At 38.1% G+C, this 22,087-nt stretch overlaps 1 pseudogene across 1 annotated transcript; it reads right to left on the bottom strand.

Annotated features, from left to right (window-relative positions):
• Positions 1 to 8,503: 8,503 nt before the first annotated feature.
• On the bottom strand, positions 8,504 to 20,648 carry LOC143610101 (aminopeptidase M1-like; annotated as a pseudogene). Its single transcript, XR_013149528.1, has 19 exons — positions 20,320 to 20,648; positions 15,713 to 15,858; positions 14,989 to 15,091; positions 14,660 to 14,849; positions 14,479 to 14,572; positions 14,260 to 14,413; positions 14,071 to 14,175; positions 13,872 to 13,988; positions 13,684 to 13,797; positions 13,408 to 13,590; positions 13,041 to 13,335; positions 12,845 to 12,966; positions 12,654 to 12,751; positions 12,404 to 12,581; positions 12,135 to 12,317; positions 11,981 to 12,051; positions 10,387 to 10,393; positions 8,786 to 8,857; positions 8,504 to 8,698 (listed from the first exon to the last, which is right to left on the bottom strand). The product of XR_013149528.1 is annotated as an aminopeptidase M1-like (transcript).
• Positions 20,649 to 22,087: the final 1,439 nt, after the last annotated feature.

Below are 22,087 nucleotides of genomic sequence, written 5' to 3'. Positions count from 1 at the left end.
AAAGTATTAAATCCAAAACCCATCTAGGCGATAACTTCTCGTCGCCCCATCCATTGTCGCCCCCTATCGCTCCCCGACGTGGTGTTCTCGCACCAAAACCCAACTTATCGCCCAATTTACCGCCCATTACGTATAGCCTAATAAAATAGTCAAAATACCCATTTTTGATAGAAATGTTTACGATTATACACTTATCTGATAAATAAGTTTTTTAAACCATATCTGTTTGGAAATAAACTCCATTTTAATGTACAACAAATAAAGCTGGATTCACTTTTCAAACTTCAATCATGACATTAAAGGAGCAAGTCTTTCCGGTCCATGAAAATTACGTCTTCTCTTGGTAATATCACTCACCGATTCACCGTAACGGGGGAGGGGTGGTGGATGTGATCCTCATCCAATCAAATGGTGTCACATCACCAACCCCAAATCTATCATATGTGATGATTTTTTACTAAAGATGGTGGTGTGGTGTGATGGTGTATGATGGTTTTTTTTAATAAATACTAAATTAAATAAAAAGAAAACAATATTTTACATTAACTACAAAATAAAACAAGATTACATTAAACAAAGACAACTAAATTAAAAAAACCGACAAAAAAAAAAACCTACGGCCCTTCCCACCCCACTTGTCGCATATCTCGCGTTTGCGTTGAAGTAGGAGCGATTTAAAGGGTTCCTCAAGATGTTCGTGCGGTTGTAGGAGGAAAGTTAGATCGGCGTTTTTTTGTTTTTCATTCAAATGGTTGATATACGTCTCCTCACGCTTCATTTTTAAAATATGAGCCTCTTTCCTTCGCTCCTTCGTCTCGGCCATTTCCTCCATCTTAGCCGACTTGTATTCGGCAAAGTTTTCGGCCACCGCTTCCTTTCCAAGTCTTGACGGTTCCCCACTTTTCTTGCGATTCGGCCGTGTGGGTGTGGGTATGTCTTCGGGTTCTTCGTTCAAATTCATGTTCGGCATGTTGCATGACAAGCCGCCGGTAGACTTCGTGTAGTCCCCGGACTCGGAAGTTTTTGATCTTTTTGAACAAGATCCTTTCTTCCTTGGAGCCGTTGGTCCGTTCAAATCGACCAACGGAATCGATACCCACTTCGCGTGACGTCTCGCAATCTGCCACGCATCCAAGTGGGGAAAATCCTTACATTTGTAAACTCAGACATATTCGCGCAAAGCGTTCGTTATCATAGTCGCCTCGCTCGATCCGCTTTGTGGAGTTCGGGACTACAAAACATTTAGAAAAAATATATATATATATATAACAAATTGTAAAAATAAAGTACTAGATTATAAAATAAATAAACTAAAATAGTTACCTCTTGGACGTAACAAACATTAAATTTTGACATTTTTCGATTCAAATCTCCCCACTTGCCAATCATTTGATCCTTGTTTCGTTCGGTTGCGCCGGGAAGTTACGAGAAATGTTCTTTAATACGTTTCCATAACGCGTCTTTTTTTGTTGGTTTGAGCGTTTTTTTGATTCGGAGCAATGTAAATAAGCCTTGGTCAAGGCGACCTCCTCATCCGCCAACCAACGCCGAGCACCTCTTTGATGCGGCTCCTCGTCCTCGGATTCATCTTCATCCAAAGTTTGCACATCGTGACGAAAAGCACTTGCAAATTGATGTATAACATCGTTATTGTCTAGGGGATCGACGGGCATTTGAGACGGTTGAGATCCAAACATTTGAGACGGTTGGAACGGTTGAGATCCAAAAGTTTGAAAAGCATTATTTGGGTAATTTTGGGTAGAAAAAGGGGGATTAAAAGGTCGGTTTTGATACGATTGGTTTTGGACGGTTGATAATATTGTTGTTGGGAAGGTTGTTGTTGGTTTTGGGACGGTTGAAAAGGTTGGGGATAATAAGGTTGTTGTTGTGAAGGTTGGTTTGTGTCGGGTTCGTCTTGTAAGCGAAATCTCGTCGGTTCGCCTAGATTTTGTCGAACCTTTGGTCGGGTTTGGGTTTTCTTTGAACCCGACCCACGTTTTTTTGAACCCTCCATTTGATATGTTAAAAATGGTGTGTGTAATATAATATTTTGAGTTGGATTTGAGTTGGATTTGTGTATGTTTTGAAGATATATTTATAATGTTTTTATTGTGTAGGTAAATAATGTTTTTTTTTATTTTCCAACTCCAACGGCTAGAATGACCCCCCCCCCCCCTTAACGACTCTTTTTCTTGGAAATGCAACCCCACCAAGCGTGATGGTCATCACGCAAACTCCCTCTTTTCCGCGTGACAAGGGGGGGCGGTGTGCTAAGAGCCACCACGCGTGATGGCTTCCCCACCACGCGGTGCCCCGTCCGCCTTAATTGAATATAGGGATATCAATTAGATGTTGTCACTAAAAAGGCAGACTGGCCTAAATTTTTTAATATAATTTTTTTAAATGGGCCTACTTTGTAAAAAGATTTATTTGTTTTCAAAATTTTAGAATTTAAAAAATGTCTCTCTCTATTTCATTTTTGACGATCTGTTAGGAAGTCTAACGCATATTTAACGATGTGTTTCGTTAAATATGAGTTATGTATCCAAACACATGGTCAACGACGTGTTAGCCTCTTGTTTGTTTTCTTTAGTAGTATTATATTAATATAACTGATTATACTTATACTAGTTTGATCCTCCTGTGTTACAGGGTTTATTCAAGTTTTTGTTTTAATCGTTTTGCTATTTTATGATGATTTATTTTATTTTTTAACGTAGTTTAGTTTTAATTTAATACATATATATTAGTTTTATTATATTTTTTTAGCGTTTGAGTTTTTTCAATTGAGATGTGTAGGTTTTTTAGATTTTTAACGAACAAACATAAACGGACACGAGCATGTTGATTTTTTTTAAATGAACAAACACGAATACAAATATTTGTCTAATGAAAAAGAGGATGTTAATGTAGTTGACAATGGTGGGTAGTATCGGAAGTTAACTGGCGATGAAGATGACAGACCAGCAACTGAGAACATGTAAAGAAGTTAAATTAAATTAGAGTTTAATGATAGTGTTTACCAATAAATGAGATCTTGAGGGCTATTAGGGTCTGGTAAGACTCATAACCCGCGTAAATTATTCTTGGGATTTGATTATTAAGGGGTTATTTCACAAATAAATGAGATGTTATAACCTGTTTAGGAGTTATTCGGGTTTGGTGAGACCCGTGACCCGCAAAAATTATTGTTTGATTATGAAAGAGTTTCATAAATATATGAGATGTTATAACCCATTTAAAGACTATCCGGGTTTGGTAAGACCCATACCCGTGAATTTGGGTAAAATGCATGAGAAACCTTCATTTGAAAATCAAGCAATCTGGTGGCTCTAGAGAATATGGGAGACAACCTGAGAGCGACACATAGGATTTCATGGTAGACAATTATATAGATAGTTAGATTTGTTTTTTTATAACTTTTAATGTATAAAGTTTAATTTATTATTTTGAATATACCGATAAAACATGTTTATTTTTATATATATGTTCGCATAATTTTATTTAAAACCGTGAGGGGTTCAAATTTTATAAACATTTCGATATTAATTTGACATAGCTTAGGTTTAAGTAAGTTTATGTCGGTTCGTAAATAAAAATAAGCATGTCCGATCAGTGTATTCGAAATGATATAAAACTTTATATATTAAAAGTTATAAGAAAAACAAATATAAGTAGAATTGGTAACACGTCGTTTTAGATGTTTTAGATGCTAACACGTCTTTGACTATATGTTTTAGATGCTAACACGTCGTTGACCATGTGTCTGAATACCTAACACATCTTTGACGACGTGTTTGTATAAGTCTAACGCATCTTTGATGATGTGTTTTGCAAACACGTCGTCAAATATAAGTTATGGATAAACATATTTATAATTCTAAAATTTTTAGAACAAAAGTGAAATATCTTACAAAATAGGTTTATTCTATGAATTTTCCCTATTTAAATTTAGTATGATGTGGCATTTCAAAAACCAAGCAGAATCTTAATATGGATTTTGGTGCTTATTTAACTTTTGTGGACAAAACAAAAAGTTATATGATGAAACGGGTGATGTTACTTGCTCAGAAACTTCTGACTCGTCTCATGAAGTACCTTTATATTAATTTTCTTTCCGATATGGTAACAACGACGTATACATAGTCTGATGTTACAGTTTTAGTTTTAATTCATCGAGTTGCATCATTATATATGGACAAGCAGATAAACATAAATATCATACAGCCTGTTTAAGAGAAAAGTATCAAATTACCAAACGATCACTTGAAAACTATAATGTAAATCCAAAACCCATTCCCAGCTAATTAAATCATACAGCTGATGGTTAAAGCTTTTTGATACTTTTGTTACGTTTGTATAATCTGTTATATGAATTTCAGTGAAAGGACAGAATAAAAGTAAGTTAAATGATTAGGGAGAAGGGACAAAATAAAAAAGTGATTTAGCAAGATTTAGGAGAGTATATTTCATATTCAATATAAGATGGCCCACATTAAAAAGAAGCATGTTAATGTGAATACTTTTGTGGTTCCACATGTAACAAAAGAATATAGGAAAAAAGATGAATCTTACATGGAAAAAGATAAATCTTACATGGATCAACAAGATAATAATTTTGCCTCATAAATCAAATTTTCAGGGAAAATCTGATCTCATATAGATTTATTAAGGGTGTTACTGTTGGTATATAAACTAATACAACATTCATGATAGGCTTACTTATGAATGATTATATTATCATGTACATCATTTTACCTCTCTTCTTCTACGTATATTTATAGATTTGGTCCGCATACTGTAGACATTTTATCTCTGAAAAAACAAACAACACCTACGTGTCATGGTGCCGTGTTTGAGGCGGAGTTCTCGCTCACGTTTGTAGCTTCACTACATATAGCCTATTTTTTTTTATCTCACACATAAGTAATTATCTTAATATATTACTTTTTTGTTTTCTTATAAAGTAACACTTATTTCTAGAGTTAATGAATAGTACAACTCCATATTTAAAGTATTAATATTTATTAGACTCTAAATCATAGATATTGAGATGGAGATGGAAATAATAACATGATGTATTTGCAAAATACATAAAATCTTTATATTCGTTATGCTTGCGGTGCGCGTATATAATGTATATTTGTGTGAACACTCGGGCGGGCAAAAGTGAAATTTCACTAATTTTGACGTTATTTTACAAATCTCATGAAAATAACGTTAAAAGTGGCGGAATGTTAAGCATGCATCATGTGGTAGCGTTGATAGCCGAAAGACAAGGGTACATGCACCAATCGGCGGTGTCCCGATGGTTGAGTGTTATGTGCCTTATGTCCAAGGCTTGATGCAAAACTACTATCGAGCCGGGGGTCTCACCGGAAGCAGCCTCTCTATTCCTAAAGGGTAGAGGTAGGCTGTTTACATCTTACCCTCCTCAAACTTTACCATAGCTTTGCTGTTGGTGGGATATACTGAGTGTCGGTCCCCTCGATTTCACCTGGGTCTTAATTAATCATGTCATAACTCACACGGATTGATGTGTCGATAAGAGAGTTAATGACGGGTTGCTATATTTAGAAAGATATCCGTTTGTTAAGGGCGGAATCAATAACAAACATACGGTTGCAATGAATAATCAAAGGTAGAAAGCACACTTAAGATTCACTCAAAAGATTTCCATTTATATAATATTAATCATACAAAAGGATAATCGATTTAGGGTTTTCTATGAATCCTAAGACAGCCGTCACACAATATTCTCTCAATTAATGTGTCTGTCTTATCCGTATTGTGCCCTATGTGTGCCTCTTTTGCGGCGTGCCATAAATATTCTATTTATAGGCCTGCCAACCTAGGACAGCTGTCATTCCTTCTAGAAACCCTAAATACAGTCATACATATTCAAAATAAACTAAGTGTAAAACAAGTCTTCCGGGTAGGCTTTGCACCAATCTTGTCTTTCCGAGTATGCTCGGCCATCCTTCATAACTTGGTAACATAGAAGTGTGCTCGGGATCAGTTTCCGGGTAGACTTTACTTAAAGAGTATTTCACCAAGTAAAATACTCACCGAGTAGACTTCAGTCTTCTTGACTTTGCCCGACAACTTCTTACGAGCAACCTTGTTCTTCAATGATCCATTTCAGCTCTTTGCTATAAAATAACTTATTAGCAAAGTGTACTCGGGAGTACTATTCCTTGCTCGAGCTGAACCTTACTCGATATTACTTAGAGATATTTCTTTAGATTATCAAGCATACTTGGATCATACTTATTAATGAATACCTTGCCCGGTTTTCCAATTACTTGGCTTTTTGGACTTGGTTAACCAAACCTTACTCGGATAAGTAATATACTTGGTTCTGAAGAACAGACTTGCTTGATAAAGTGAACCTTGCCCGGATTTACATAAACTAGTGAACCCTACTCGGAAACACACTAATTTGCAAACCCTGCTCGGATAACCACTTAAGAAGACTACTTGAAGTAAACCTTGCCCGGTAGGCAAAATATCGTACTCGGCCAAATAAAAGCTTGCTCGGAGGTCTAAGGTGTGCTCGGATCCACTACTTAGCAAATTCAGAGGAGGTTGAGAAGATTCCAATCTTCCATGTACTTCATTTAGGTCAAATCTTTGACTCAAAAATCTTCCCTTAGGTCAATTTCTTGACCCAACACTGAGTACGATGATGATGATGATGATGATGATAAAATCTTTATATTTTATATATAAATACGGGTACAAAGAACTAATGTAAATGCTCTTACAAAACCAATTCCATCGACCATTTTAAAAATCGGTTCCACCCATTAAAAATGAGATTATGCAAGATATAGCCGTTTACAATCAATCTTATAATCTTATAACCACCATGAATGACTTTGACGGGTTTTTTAAACTTGTTTTTAACCTCCACGTGTAGGTATGTATATATTGGATGTGTTGGTTTTAATCACAACATTAAAAGGCACTCTATATAGTAGCGGACCCATAAAAATTTCTCATGAGGTTAGAATTTTTTTAGTGTAAAAAATTGTTGCTATATATTTATATAAATCTTCATAGGGTCAGATCATGTCGGGTTGGACACATAATAGAAAATCAAGCCTTAAGTTATAAATGACGGCTTAAGTTCCACACTTAAAACTAAACACACACGTTAATATAAATCATAATAATATTCAAAATCTACCAAAAAAATAATATAGTCAAGAAAATAGTTATATAACTAAGCAAATACTCAATAACTTTCTCAAATTTTCTATAAAATATTTAATTTATTTAATTAGTTTTTTTCGTAATCTTCTAATAAATATGTTTTGTTCATCCTAAATTGGTTGATAAGATAAGGATAAAATATATATAAATAGTAAAAAAAAATTAAAACATAACACTTGCAAAAACCAAAATATCAGATAAAAATGCAAATAATAAAGTCATGCTTCATCAAAACTACAAAGAATGTGAGGTTCTGACTTTTGAGGGTTGTTCTTTAGCTGTTTTGATAATGAAAGTAAAATTAAAAAACGTATATGTAATTGTATTAGACAATCCATCTATTTTTGAAATATGATCAAAACACATTTAGACAAACATCATGATATTTCATAAGTTAAGGAATATATACAATCACATGCATATTATATGGTGTCTAGCCTTTAAGTAACACAAAGGCTTTATTAACACAAAATATACATACATGATACACATGTATATACAAGGCTAGGTGTGCGTAAGCGCGTTTAATACATAACCATTGTGCCAGTGGCGGAGCCACATGTTGACCACCGGGTTCGACCGAACCCGGTCATTTTCGGTTTTATATATAACCTATAATATCGAATTAACGAGCGAACCCATTATATTTCAGCGAGCGAACCCGGTTTCATTTCAAAATAAAAGGTTCGAACCCATGGATTATGAAAAATTTAGTTATTTTTTTTGGAAATGAATACCTTCTTCATAAAATATAAAAAGCTTAAAAAAACTATAAAAATTACTAACAAACATCATAAATGGACAAATAGTAACTCGTATATAGATTATAAAAAGATGCTCAAAGTTATTCATAGAATCGGTCAGTAAGCCAAATCAATTAATATTCTTAAACATAATCAGATGGGTGATGATTTAAGTAATCGGATGGGTGACGATTATATGGATGATGCTTGCCTTTGTTATATTGAATATGAGTTCTTTTTTAAAGTCACAATTAAATATGTTATGAATCGTTTTCAAAACATGAAAACGCGTATGGAACAACTATAATATGTTATATCTTTTTTATTTAATATGACTTTGTATTTTATTAAATGTTGTCGATTTACTTTTGTTATATTAATAGTATTGCATTTTATTTATGTGACCGAACGATCAACTTGACCCGACCCGATACATTTGGGTCCAAAAACTATGACGTCTGAAAAAAAAATCGAGCACCTAAAAATCCCGAACCCATATGATAAAATTCCTGGCTCCGCCACTGCATTGTGCTACGACGGTACTACAGTTGCATTGGAGTTCTGGTCAATCCTCTGGCCAACTTAGGCACTAGGGACTCATCCGGTATAATTTTTTCAATCCATTTGACTTTTATACGGATACGTTCTATGCTTTGTTTCAAGATCCTGACAAAAGAAGGCGTCACTCGGCTGCTAAAAAACTCTTCCACCTCTTCTGCCTTCTCATGACTGCTAAACTGATATGTGTTCCAAACCATATCATCACCTCAGTCTTTATACAGATGAATCATAAAAAAAAGTTTATAAAGTTTGAGACGACTTACTGGTGTTACTATATCTCTAATGAAACGATGGATCCCGTGACCCCAGCGCTTTACAATCACATCCCAGTTCTCCTGAATAGAAAATACAATTACCAGAAATTGTTTACTTATTTATAACTTACTACATAATACAATTATCAATATTATACTCCCACCTTTAGCCAAATCTAATGGCCCGAATCGAATTAAACACGAGAATATATTTGGCACAACTCACCAGTTTTATTAATCAAGAAAATAACTCAAAACTTGATCAATTCTCTCTTAACCCTTACATGAATTCTTTGGGTTTATATAGAGGCTCGATTACAATTAGAGTAAAACACAAACTCCTATTTATCTATTAAATAAAATTCCATCTCTATCTAATAAATAAAATAGATAATTATCTCTAATTGCAATAATTAAATAATTAATAAGATCGATCCATTGGCTCGAACCGCCCCACCTTCCCGACCCATAACTCGGTTCGGGAATTAACTCCAACAATCACCCCCTTAATTTCCGAACCGGAATAGGCGGACATTTAACCTCGAACATGTCTCTTTTGTTCTGTTTAAGTTGACCCACGATCTTGACCTTCTCGGCTTTCACAGCCATATTGGTCCTCATCATCTTGGTCTTCACTTCTTGGAACTTCTCTTGATCCATGACTTTGTTCTTTCGGCTCTCCCGAACTCGACCTCCTTTATGACCTTGTCCCCGACCATTCCCTCGGCCGCATGAACTCACATAACCGCTCCTTTGGTTGCGATTCTTGTCATCTAATCGAGCGAACAACAGTTTTCCTTGATCCCCTTTTGTTCCCTAATCGTTTAACTTAATTTGAATCGGCGTGGATTTCTTAACATAACCTGGAACTCCCACGGTTAATTTAATCGTGTATAGCCGGCTTCTCGTTCGAAACGCCTTCATCATAAGTTTACCCTCGTCATCGTACAAGAGTAAATAATCTTCCTTCATATGAACATTACACCTGTTCTCCGTTGCTTGACCGAGACTTAATATATTATCTTTCAAACTTGGTATAAAATAAACATCGGATAAAACCCGATCACCTTCGGTTTTCGATTTTAACAAAATATTTCCTTTACCGCATATATCAACACACGACCCGTCCCCGAATTTTACCTTGTCCGTTATATTTTTGTTGAGTTCGGAAAAATACGACTGGTTACCTGCCATGTGATTCGGCGCTCCGTTGTCGAGATACCAAGTGTCCTTTTCCACTTTCTCGGCTTCAAGCCTTTTCGGGTTAACTCGTTCTTCATTTAAGTAAACCGTCTCATGAAGATTTAAATAACCTGCCAGATCACGATCGGCTGGTTCATTCGTTTTAGTGAGATTTGCATCCTGATTTTCTCGTCTTCGTTCCGGACACGAGGACGCAAAGTGTCCCATCTCGTCACACCGAAAACATTTAATCTGGGAGCGGTCTTTCCTTTCTCTTACTTGTCCTTCGGTTTGGTACGATCCTTGTCCTCCGGTATCCCGGCCTCTTCCACGTTCCAATGAACTCGACCCACATTTACCTCGGTTACAGGACTGATCATACGATTTACCTTTGTAACTACCTTCTGATCGATTGAAAAGTAACTGACTTTGAGACTCCGAAGCAGCGCACTCTCTTCCTCGTAAACGTTCCTCAAACGCTTTAAGTCTTCCTATAGCATCTTCAAACCTCATACTATCGAGATCAACCGTTTGCTCGATTGAAGCTACCAGATTGAAGTATTTGTCTAGAACCGCGTCGAGTAACTTTTTCACCAAAACATCTTGCTCAAATATGTGACCAAGACCCGTTGCCTTTGAAACCATACCGGTTATTTTTCCCGCAAACTGATCAACAGTCTCATCTTCCGCCATCTTGAGTTTCTCAAATTCACTTTTCAACGTTAGGAGTCGAGCCTTTTGGACTCGCTCGGCCCCAACAAACTGTGCCTTCAAAGCCGCCCATATTTCTCGAGCATTCTTGTATTGAGCAACCTGAAGAAGAATATTACCTTCCATAACTTGGAACAAAAACGACCTTGCCGTTTTATTCTTCTTCGCATCAATAGCCGCGCCCTCTTCCGGTTGAACGACTTCCCATAATCCTTGATCGTCCAAAATTGCTTCCACCACAATCGCCCATGTGATGTAATTTGTTCCATTCAGCTTTGTAACCTGCACTGATATCCCCCCGTTCGCTTTGGGTGGGATTATCGGTCTTGCTTCGGCATCTGCCATTGACGTTTTTTTTCACTTCCGTCGGTAAACACTTATCGGTGTCGAACTCCTTTGCTCCAGTCCGTTGGAACAAACACAAACAAATCAGTACCGAACCACTTTTCAAAAACGAACCCGTTTTGCTCGAAAAACCTCAGACACGTTTACCTCTTGGAAAAAAAACAAATCTTACGCAACAAAAATAATTGCACCAAAATATTATATTCTTTATTCCTTCCTTCGTGACCTCTGCAACCCAATTCAACAATAACCTTTGTTGACTTTACTTTTCATAAAACAAACAATTCACTTTTCCGTTTGAAGTTAGAACCCAACACAAAAGTCAAACAAAACCACCGAACAAAAATAAAGCCTGTTGATCGGACAATTGAACCGACAACTCAAAAGCACCAACCACGTATCGATGCTCCCGTTGACGAACACTCCTTAGCTTGTTGCAGAAACAAGCCCTCGTTCTTGAACAACAAATTTAAACGCCTGCCTTGCTTGAACAGGACCTGCGAAACCTGCTGGAACCACACAAACCCGAACAAATCCCTTCTGTTCGATCTACAACCCTCGTCTCGCCGCTCGAACACAAACCCGGTTGTTCTTGGTTTGCTTCTCCTGCGATCTTTAGGCTATTCAATCTTTGCTCTGATACCAATTAATGGCCCGAATCGAATTAAACACGAGAATATATTTGGCACAACTCACCAGCTTTATTAATCAAGAAAATAACTCAAAACTTGATCAATTCTCTCTTAACCCTTACATGAATTCTTTGGGTTTATATAGAGGCTCGATTACAATTATAGTAAAACACAAACTCCTATTTATCTATTAAATAAAATTCCATCTCTATCTAATAAATAAAATAGATAATTATCTCTAATTGCAATAATTAAATAATTAATGAGATCGATCCATTGGCTCGAACCGCCCCACCTTCCCGACCCATAACTCGGTACGGGAATTAACTCCAACAAAATCCATGCGGTTTCACGGCCTTCGAAGCTTATCCGTGCAGTTACATATAACGCATCTTGTTCTCGAATCTATGAGGATAGAGATTAAACATAACTAGAGAATAACTTAGCTGGATTAATTATAATTATAATGTTTATACTGAGTGAAATACCTCATCAGTTAGCATGAGGTTTAAAGCTTCCTTGACTAATTCCGGGTCTGGAGAAGAAGCTAGATAACTCAGAATTCTTACTCACTCTTGAATTACATCGGCTTCTCTATATATCTTCAGTAGGGAATCAAACCCGCTTCTGTTGGTAACACTTGAAGTTCTCATTATAGTAAGGTAAGCAGCCTGAAGGAAATAAGAAGGCTCTAAAAAGTTAGTAAGTGTATTCTTGAAAAATGGTCATTACTTAATACTGATTAGTTGATGTGTACCTTTCTGATACCAACTGGAAAGACGGGTGTAGACTTATCGTTTATATAAATTTGAAACCGTTTCGTTAATTCTTCATGAGTTTCCTTATGGCCAAAAGTAGCCAATGCCTTAAAAACTTCTTCCCTCAAAATTGTATTTAAGTGCCTTTCTCCCGGTACAGGTTCAAGACCGAACTTCCTGAAATTTTTTCGAATATTTTAAGCTAGTGACTTTACAAACTGTTATAATGCATCCTATAAAGTAACTTACTCTGCAGATGATATAATGAGATCAATAAAGAACTGACTGAGATGATTCCGTGGATCCTAAACATCGTCTTTTAACACCCTTGCAGTATTATAACAAGCCTGCCACATAAGCAGTGAAATAAGTAGGTCAGTGCCACCTGCCCACCTAATCGTCACTAGCAAAGTTAGCAAAAATCACAAGATTAATAATACGATTATAAGTCTTGACAGCACAGCGTAATCAAGATCCTCTCTGTATAGATCCATCAAGGTAAGAAGAGATAATATTGACTCTTCACTAGCCTCACAAAGAGCATACATATCGTCCAATATGCCTGTAAGGCGTAAGCAAAGATTTCAGCTATATTGCATATTAAAATCACTGTACTAAATTTGAACATAGGCATACCAAATTTATCTTCCGGAGACAAGCATTTGTCTTTTATGGCTTTTGTCAATCTAGCTGCAAGTGCACTATCATACTTCACCCTGTAAAAGCCCGTGTGCCCGACGTTGACTTTGACCCATGGTTTTTCGGTAACCTCTTGACTCTTGTCATTTGACTGGTCAAACTCAGATATATCTCGGTTTCCAACTTTTGTTTCTAAAAGAAACTTTTTGCGGTTATTGTACGAGCCTACTGCTAGAGTTATTGGGACTATCCATTGACCTTCACCTTGAAGTCCCAATGACATAAATCGAGTCTGCAACATGAAAAACTAAGATATATTTAATCCTAAACTAATTTAATATTGCGATATCGAATTGTGATTAACCTGCTCAAATTGAAAATTTTGATCTTCCAGTTTAACATATATAACTGGATACCCGGTTTGCTTTGTCCATATGTCCAAAAGTTTGTTCACTTCGACACCAGATTCTTCAAAAAGAACACTACATAAATCATCGGTTGTTGCATTTTTGTATGCATATTTCTTCATATAAGAACTCATTGATTTCTAAGCTCAGCAAACAAGTAGCTAGATCAGAAACTATATTTGATGTTGCCAGTATTGCAACACCAGTAAATATAAATTTCGAGAAAAGGTAACCTGGAAAATTTCATCACCGAGATACTCCTTTAGCATGCGTATAAGAGAAGATCCTTTCTCGTAGCTTATAGCATCAAAAAGATCATTCACCGAGCTAGCATTGTATACTTCCACCTGTAAAAATGCATGTAATTATACAAAAAACTAATACTGAAGACATTGATAATAATGAATAATACTTTATGCACCTCAACTGGGTGTGACTGTTCCAGTGAATCTAATTGGAGACCGTTAGCGGTTTGTTCAATAAACTGAGTCCAAATTCTCCACTCAGGAAATAAGGTGTCGGTTGCAAAATAGCTTACCTAGATTATCATCTGTCATATATTATAACATAAGATAATGATTCCTTACAAAAATTTTCGAAAATATATATAACAGGTATACCCATGTTGCGAAACCCTCATTGAGCCATAAATGAGTCCACCATTCCATTGTTACTAAGTTACCGAACCATTGGTGTCCAACTTCATGTGTTACAACAATCAAAAGCTGAAATGAAAACAATGCGACTAATAATGATTAAAATAAATAAGAGAATAAGTTAAATAAGGTCATGAAGAAATGTTTTCCTACTCTTTGTGTGTTAGCTGCTGTTGAATTTAAATCATCATGAAGCAACTCGGTTTCACGTAACGTGATCAACCCGTAATTTTCCATGGCCCCAGCCCCAAAATCAGGAACCCCAACCATATCTAGCTTCGGAAGCGTGTAAGGCATTGAAAAATACCTATAAATATCCATAAGTTTGAATAATTAACGACATATGGTTTATATATATATGAAGTTACTTACTTTGTGTAAAGTTCAATCGACTTGACTGCAATACTTAATGCTAACTTCCCATTCTCACTTTTACCAACGGGACAATACGAACGGACCCTAATTCCTACAAAAAGGTGCATCAAGCCAAATAAACAGAAGCTGAAGGTAATGACACTGTATTAAAATCATATCTCACACAAATTGGCATTACCACCGGGCGTTGTTTCTTCAATGTAATCAAACAAACCAACGACAACAGCCACCAAATACGTTGACATTAATGGTGATTCTTGAAAGCACGCGGTCTTAAAATCTCCATTGATTGTTTCTTCAGAGACAAGCATGTTTGATAACGCGGTCAACTCTAATGGTACATTGCCAACTGTTATCTTGAAGGTAGCCTGCATGCATTTTGAGTATCAAAATGTTATTATTAACTTAATCTAGAAACTTTTATGGAACAAAAAAGACGATCCTTTGACTATATTAGCACCTTTTGTAAAGTTAACTGCAAATATTTAAAATAATGACTCATTACACCTTAAGTGCAGGTTCATCCGAGCATGGAAAACATCGGCGTGCATCAGCAGGTTCAAATTGAGTCATTGCCATATCTTTTCTCACTTCTCCATCAACATAGTCCTGTAAAAAATGATCAAATGATCGACGCCATAAACACCCAATAACTTATATAGCTCTTAAATCTCTTATTGACATAAAAAGTCAAAGGTCACGGAGCTTTAAGTAAGCCTGTAAACGAACCAAACGTGCATGAATTGTTCGGCAAATAGTTCGTTTATGTCCTTTATTTAATAAACGAACGGACATGAACACAATTTATTTTTTCGTTTAATTAAATGATCGAACATGAACATATGTTTTGTTCGTTCATTTATGTTTGTTTATTTACGTTTGTTTATGCTTGTTTAAATCAAAATTGAAGTTGCACACCTTTCAATAAATGCATAAGTAGACTTGTCTGTTTGTGTTCATTGATGTTAACTTATGTTTGTCTATGTTTGGTCAATTATGTTCATTTGTGTTCGTTTAAGTTAGTTTGCTTATGTTCGTTTTCGTTTAAGTTGGTCATAATGATTCTTGCCTATTTTCTTAATGAACGGGCATGAACAAAAATAACTGTTGGATTATGTGTTTGTGTTCATGTTCAGTTAAAGTTAAATAAAATAGTACGAACATGCCCATGTTCGTGTTTGTTCCGTTCGTATACATGCTTTAAGGGAAACAAAATAACGTAGAATTATACCCTTTATAGAAACCCCTCATATGTTGGTTAAGAACTCCGATAAACTTGATCTCCAAAACACCATCTCCTACACTGAGAGGCTCATTAAAAACCAACACGAGCATCTCGGCATCATTTTCCACCACCACTTCACTAGGAATCACTTTCTACATTTTCACAAACACCTTGTGAGCATTCCACAATCCGTTCGTGAGCTACTAAAGATCGGATCAATAAAAAAGCTCGAAATAAGCGAGTCTTATTGAGCCTAAGCCGCATATGAAACTCGTTAGTTAACTAGTCCGAGCTCTAGCCTTGTACTCGAAGATATTTTAGGCTCGTCGAGCCTTGACAATCTTAACGTATTTTAAAGTTTGAACTCTTTAACGAGCTCGTGCCAAGCTTTAGCTCGCTTAAGGTATTGCACACGAGCTTGAGCCGAGCTTGTTAAGTTTTTTCTCAAATTATAAAATAATATTAAAATAATGTATATAAACTAATTAAGAAATAATAAACGAGCCTTGCCCGGGTGGAGCTCGAGCCGAGCTCAGGCTTGTTAAGCTTTTACTTTTTTTCTCAAAATATATAAAAATAATTAAAAATGTATATAAAAAATTAATAATTAAATCAGCCAAGTCAAGCTCGAGCTTGATAAACAACTAACGAGCCATCCTCGAGCTTTAGAAAAAGAGCTCGAACCCTACCACAAAATAAATTTCCAAAACATAATGAACAAACTAACTAATTACGTTATTATTCGAGTCAACGGGTAACAAAACTATGTATATAATTTTTTTTTGATGGCAAATACTTCTTTCATTATATAGAAACATACATATTACATAAACATAGCAGGTAGGCGGGCAACAAGCTGCGCCGCCACCCCTTTCTGAATTGCAAACCCTAACCTGCTAAAGACATACCCCTGCCCCTTTGGAGTCGACACATTGCTATGCACAACCCGTTGGACCCTGGTTAGGAAACAGATAGCTTCCGGTGCCAAGGAGCCAAAGGTATCAAAAGCCAAAGGGACAAAAACATGTTCGTTCTCTTCGCAGGCTTTAGCATGTTTCTCCACCTTCTTCGTTTCAGCTCTTTTCATTGCTTTCCCAGCTACAAACCCATTATCCCTCAAACCAGCTAAGGGAGATACCCCTGTGAGGTCAACACAAGCGTGTTTTCCCCCGGCCCAACCAAAGACAAGCAAATCTGCCGGTCGTAGAGTGGATCTCCTTTCCGTGGGGTCTGTAAGGAAGTTTACGGGGGCTTCCTTTTTAGCTGATATCCCAGCTCGCCTTAAGATGTCCCAAAGAACGTCCCGCACCCAATCATGTCGGTATTTGAACCCAGGCATCTCCTTGCAATGAACCGCATGCTCTCCGAATTTATCCAGGCAAGCCTTACGGCAGATCGGACATGTTTCGTCTTCTGGGTACATTGGGACCATCAAACGGTACTTAAGAATGGCCCTATGCTCGACCGCAGACATGCTTTGGCCCAAGCTATCAATCGGGATAACGGTCAGAAAATCTTGGGCATGAGGACCTTGTAAGCATTCAATAACCGCCTTCTGTCGGGAGGACAATCCAAAAACTTCTCCCAGACTCTGAGCGATTTTGCCTAAAAGGGCATTCGCCAAAGTTTTTTGAGGCTTTGGTGGGGCGGTGTCCATATTAGAGAAACCGCCAATGTCAAAGTCTGGGAGAGTGCCATTTAGGCGTTCCAGGGCCTGCACGTAGTCTGAGTCCAGGTCGACAACTCCGCTATTCCTTAAGATGTGATTCTGTAGCTTCCAAGACTGAGCCCTCGACGCTACAAAAGCGTAAATCCCAACATCATGAGCCGAAAGAAGGCCTAAACCCCCTAAGCGCATCGGTAAAGATGCAAGTCGCCACTGAAGATCACGAAAGAACGGGCCTCCACATACAACTATGTCTCCGATGGCTTATCGAAGCCCCTTATCAAAACAGGATACCGCATCATCCATCATATGGGGGTGGCATGTTCGTAACCAAAAAACAACTTAGCAACCCCCATGCAAGACCTAAGCAGGAGGAGTTCGCTCTGGGGATCCCTAAGGCAAGGTAAGAGTTTCATAAGATCAACCGCACGAGATGCTCTCCGCCTCGCCAACTCCTTAATAAAGTAGGGATCTCGACTAACAGCCCCTCCAAGGAGCTTTACCCCTCTCTCTGGTCTACCAATCCCGCTAGGGAAGAGCCCATCTTTGACTTTCACCCCATTACACGCTAGCCAAAAAACCTCGGTTTTCTTAATATTAAGTTGCAGCCCCAATGATGGCCCTTCCGAGCTGATAATGTCTAGAGCTTTAGCGACTTCGTTGGCACCACCAATAATAGTCCCATCATCCAAGTACCAAGCATGAAATGGGAGGTTACAGTCATTTTGTACCCGGAGAACAAGATGGTGTAATGCTAAGGCAAAGAGGAGGGGCCCAATGGGGTCTCCCTGCTGAACCCAGTAGTAGCCCCTATACAGTCATCACCAACGTACAACCTAGTCGGCTGGGCATAAAGGAACTGGACCCATAGATAGATAGATGGGCAATGATGATGAACCTCCCGGAGAAGGGCTGTGCGGTCGACCATATTGAAGGCGTTGGAGAAGTCCACGGTAAGCATAGCTAAAGAACCGTCCGCGTGAAAGGAGTTAAGAAACCGGTTCGCGCTGTGAAGCACCGCCTCTGCCCCATTAGGGGTCACCACCCCAAACTGAAAGTCCCCTAAATACTGAGTCATTCCCTTCCCAACCATCTTCATAGCCACTTTAGAAACCAACCTACGCCAGATAGCCCCCACAGCAATGGGCCGAATTCCATTATCCGACTTTAATAAAGGGGTAAGGGGGGCCGAAGCAATAAACTCAGCGAGCACCTTGGGGCACAGACCCCCTAGCCATAAGTTGACGACTTCAGTGATGGCTGAGAGCAGATCCATGGAAGTCACTGATCCCTCACCACTAAGAGTGTCCAACAAGTGTTGCGCCCGCATCCCATCTCTCCCGCATGAGGTCCCTTTAGGAAATGATCGGATACATCTAAGCACACAGTCCCCATCCACAGAGAGAGTAGGCAGGGTGACAGAGCTAGAAGGCAAGGACGGAGGCGGCACCACTGGGTGTTTATCAATGAGGGCTTTCATGGTTGAATCTCCGAGAGGGGCAACCCCACTTGAGCATAATACCTTGACTGCAGCTGTGAAATGACCATCCCTGACTTTCCTGAGACATTGTTTAATATTGAGGCTGTTTTCAGAACCCTCCTCCCCTCCCACCTCTCTTTTAGAAAAAAGTGCTTACCCCCACGTTATAACAGAGAAAGAACCAAGTCAGCAAAACCAGATCCATCTTTCCACACCGCAAGTGCTTGCTGAATGCTACTACATTGCAAAGACTTTCGATTCCCTGACCTGCGTTCCTGCCTAGTGGAAGGTTTCACCACCCTTAAAGTACAACGCGGAAACAATAGTAATTTGACCTAATTCTCAATCGAGCCTGGTGAATCCACTACCTTGCGTAAAGCGCATGCCAAAGTCTGAGCAAACGCCAAACGACAACTTGGGGGATGCTCTTAACCGTTTGAATGGGAAGGGAGAAAACCCGTTCCAAAAGGGATACATCCCCAACCACTCCTACAGATGGACCTAGGTCCCTATCCACAGACACACGATTAGGTTTCTGGATCCCAACGATGAATTCTCCAGCATCTCCAGAATCCACAGAAAAAGAATAGACACCATCAACATGCTTGCACCCCTTGCTTAGGGCATGCAACGTCATGCACCTCCCACATAACCATTTATCCCCCGCCCGAAGGGCTTCCCCAACATCTATAAAAAGGTCCAAATCCTTGGAGATAACATCTTTTAAAAGGTTCTTCCGAGTATCCGTTTTGAAATGGGTACTTTGCATGTGCTCAAGTAGGCAGAAAAACCCCGAGGACCCAGGTCTACCATCCTTACACTCGTGGAAATGCTTAAAGGGGCATGGCCTTAAACCGTAAGTGGAGCTAGGACCAAGCCCTCCTGTATTTACGTTTCGAATTCTTTTTATGGTAGCCATGTACACACGAGAACAGAAAACAAACAAACCACAAAAGACACCGGACCCCTAAAGACTCCGACTCGAGATGAGTTAGAGCAAGAATCAAAGATCAAACCCCTCACACTCGAAGGAGGGGAGCTTAAATATATAAATTAATTAAAAAATAATAAACTACATGAGCTTAAGTATATAAATTAATTAAAAAATAATAAACTACTCGAAGTATATAAATTAATTAAAAAATAATAAACTAGCCGCTCCTGAGTCGAGCTTAAGCTGAGCTTTGGCTCGTTTAAGATACTACATGAGCTCAGGCTGAGCTTAGGCTTGTTAAGGTTTTCTCAAAATATAGAATTACAATAAAAAAAGGTATATAAATTAATTAGAAAAAGAGCTCGTACGAGCAAAGCTTAGGATTGTTAAGGTGTTTCTCAAAACATATAAAAATAATTAAAAACGTATATAAATTAATTAATAAATAAAAAACGAGCCGAACTCAAGAGCTCAAAACAAGCCGAGCTCGGAATAGTCTCGGATGATACAAAATGAACAAACTAAGTGATTACGTTATTATTGGAGTCTACGAAAACCGGTTCGTGAACGACGAGATCAATCGAGTTCAACACGAGAAACCGAGTGGATTCAACGATGAAGAGGTCAACAATAAGATGACCTGAGAAGGTGCATAAGTCAAGGTTAGGGTTTAAAGTGAGGTTGTAACGGTATGGGATGGCGAATTTGGAAGCCTGTGTTGGCCTTTGAAGTGATCCATGGTATGATTAGTTTAAGAGTGTGAGTGAAGTTGCAGGTGATGGATCATGGATGGGATGGATTATAAAGAAGATGATTAATATTATTATAACGGAAGGTGACGTGTTTGATGCGGGAGTTTTGGACGGGGGTTTACGTAAGGTTTCAAACGGCGTGGGTGTTAGTTAAACCCATATTTATAGTTTTTACTTTTTTTTCTCTAACAACTAAATGAATATGTTATTTCTTGAGGGTCGGTTTGGTATGGATAATAAAATGAAAAAAAATGTTATGTTTAATTATCTTGTGGAATTTGAATGAAAAGGTGGTTTGTGTTGTTTGGTATGTTGGAAAATACGAAAGAGTAAAATAAAATTGATAGCAAGTGGTGGTGATGGTGGGTGGTGGTGGTGGTAGTGCTGGGCGGTGATGGACGGTGGTTGGCGATAGTGGGTGGAGGTGGGCGGCTAGGTGATGGCAATTGGTTGTGGCAGGTGGTGGGCGATAGGCGTTGGTGGTCGGCGGTAGTGGCGGGGAGCAAGGGTGGTGCGTTGGTGGTCGGCGGTAGTGGCGGGGGCAAGGGTGGTGGTCGTCAGTCTGTGGTCTGTGACGTAGTTAGAAATTTTCCTATGGGTTCGGAAAATTTCGAGGGATGGACGACCGATTGTTTATTATTTATATTTGGGTTTTCTACGGGTTCGATGTCAAAATATAATAATATATAACACTAAAACAAAATTTTGTACGAAAGCTGCCTATGCCCCTGTCGGTGGTGGGTGGGTGGCGCTGGTAGGTGGCGGGCAATGATGATAGTTGGCGGTAGTTGTCACACCCCGACCAAAGACGGCGGAACATGCCGGGGTGTAACGATTGCCCATAAGCGCATGACACTATTTAAAGAGACAATATTTAACAAACTTATTTCATTTCACAACATCGAAAATGTCACATAACCAAATATTCATAAGTTAAATACAACAAAATATATCAAATCAAATATTGTTCATTTTTGCTAATATCCTAACGGTATTTGTGACGTTTTCCTCACCGAACTCCATAATCAACCTAGATGCAAACCTGTAACATTTCATAAAATAAAGTTTGTTAACACAAAGGTCGGTGAGCAATTCATAAGTTTGAACAATATGTATATAGTAAGCAACGCCACAATCTTGTATACAAAACTACAAATAAATAACAATAATTTGGATAGTATGAGGTCGCTAATAAGAATACATTAGCGGCACCGTCTATAAGAGAATACCATATATATTCGGATTTCATGAAGTCGTTAATAAGAATACATTAGCGGCACCGTCTATAAGAGAATACCATATGTATTCGGATTTCATGAAGTCGTTAATAAGAATACATTAACGGCACCGTGCTATAAGAGAATACCAAATAGTTCACGGATTTATGAATCAACCTTCCAAAAGCGGTAAACACATAAGCATATAATCATGTAAGCATAGAACACCAAATCGAGCATTTATTTAAGTAAATTATACAATAACGTTTGTGGTTTAAGACTCAAGTATAAAGAATTTGATTTGAATAAGTATGAAATGTTACCCCAAAACA

The sequence above is a fragment of the Bidens hawaiensis genome, unplaced genomic scaffold (assembly GCF_021521415.1).
Source record: "Bidens hawaiensis isolate Kalapana, Puna unplaced genomic scaffold, B.hawaiensis_p1.1 tig00023835_1, whole genome shotgun sequence".
NCBI classification, from domain to species: domain Eukaryota; kingdom Viridiplantae; phylum Streptophyta; class Magnoliopsida; order Asterales; family Asteraceae; genus Bidens; species Bidens hawaiensis.
Note: the sequence above shows the minus strand (reverse complement) of the source record. Positions and strands in the feature narration are given on the sequence as shown.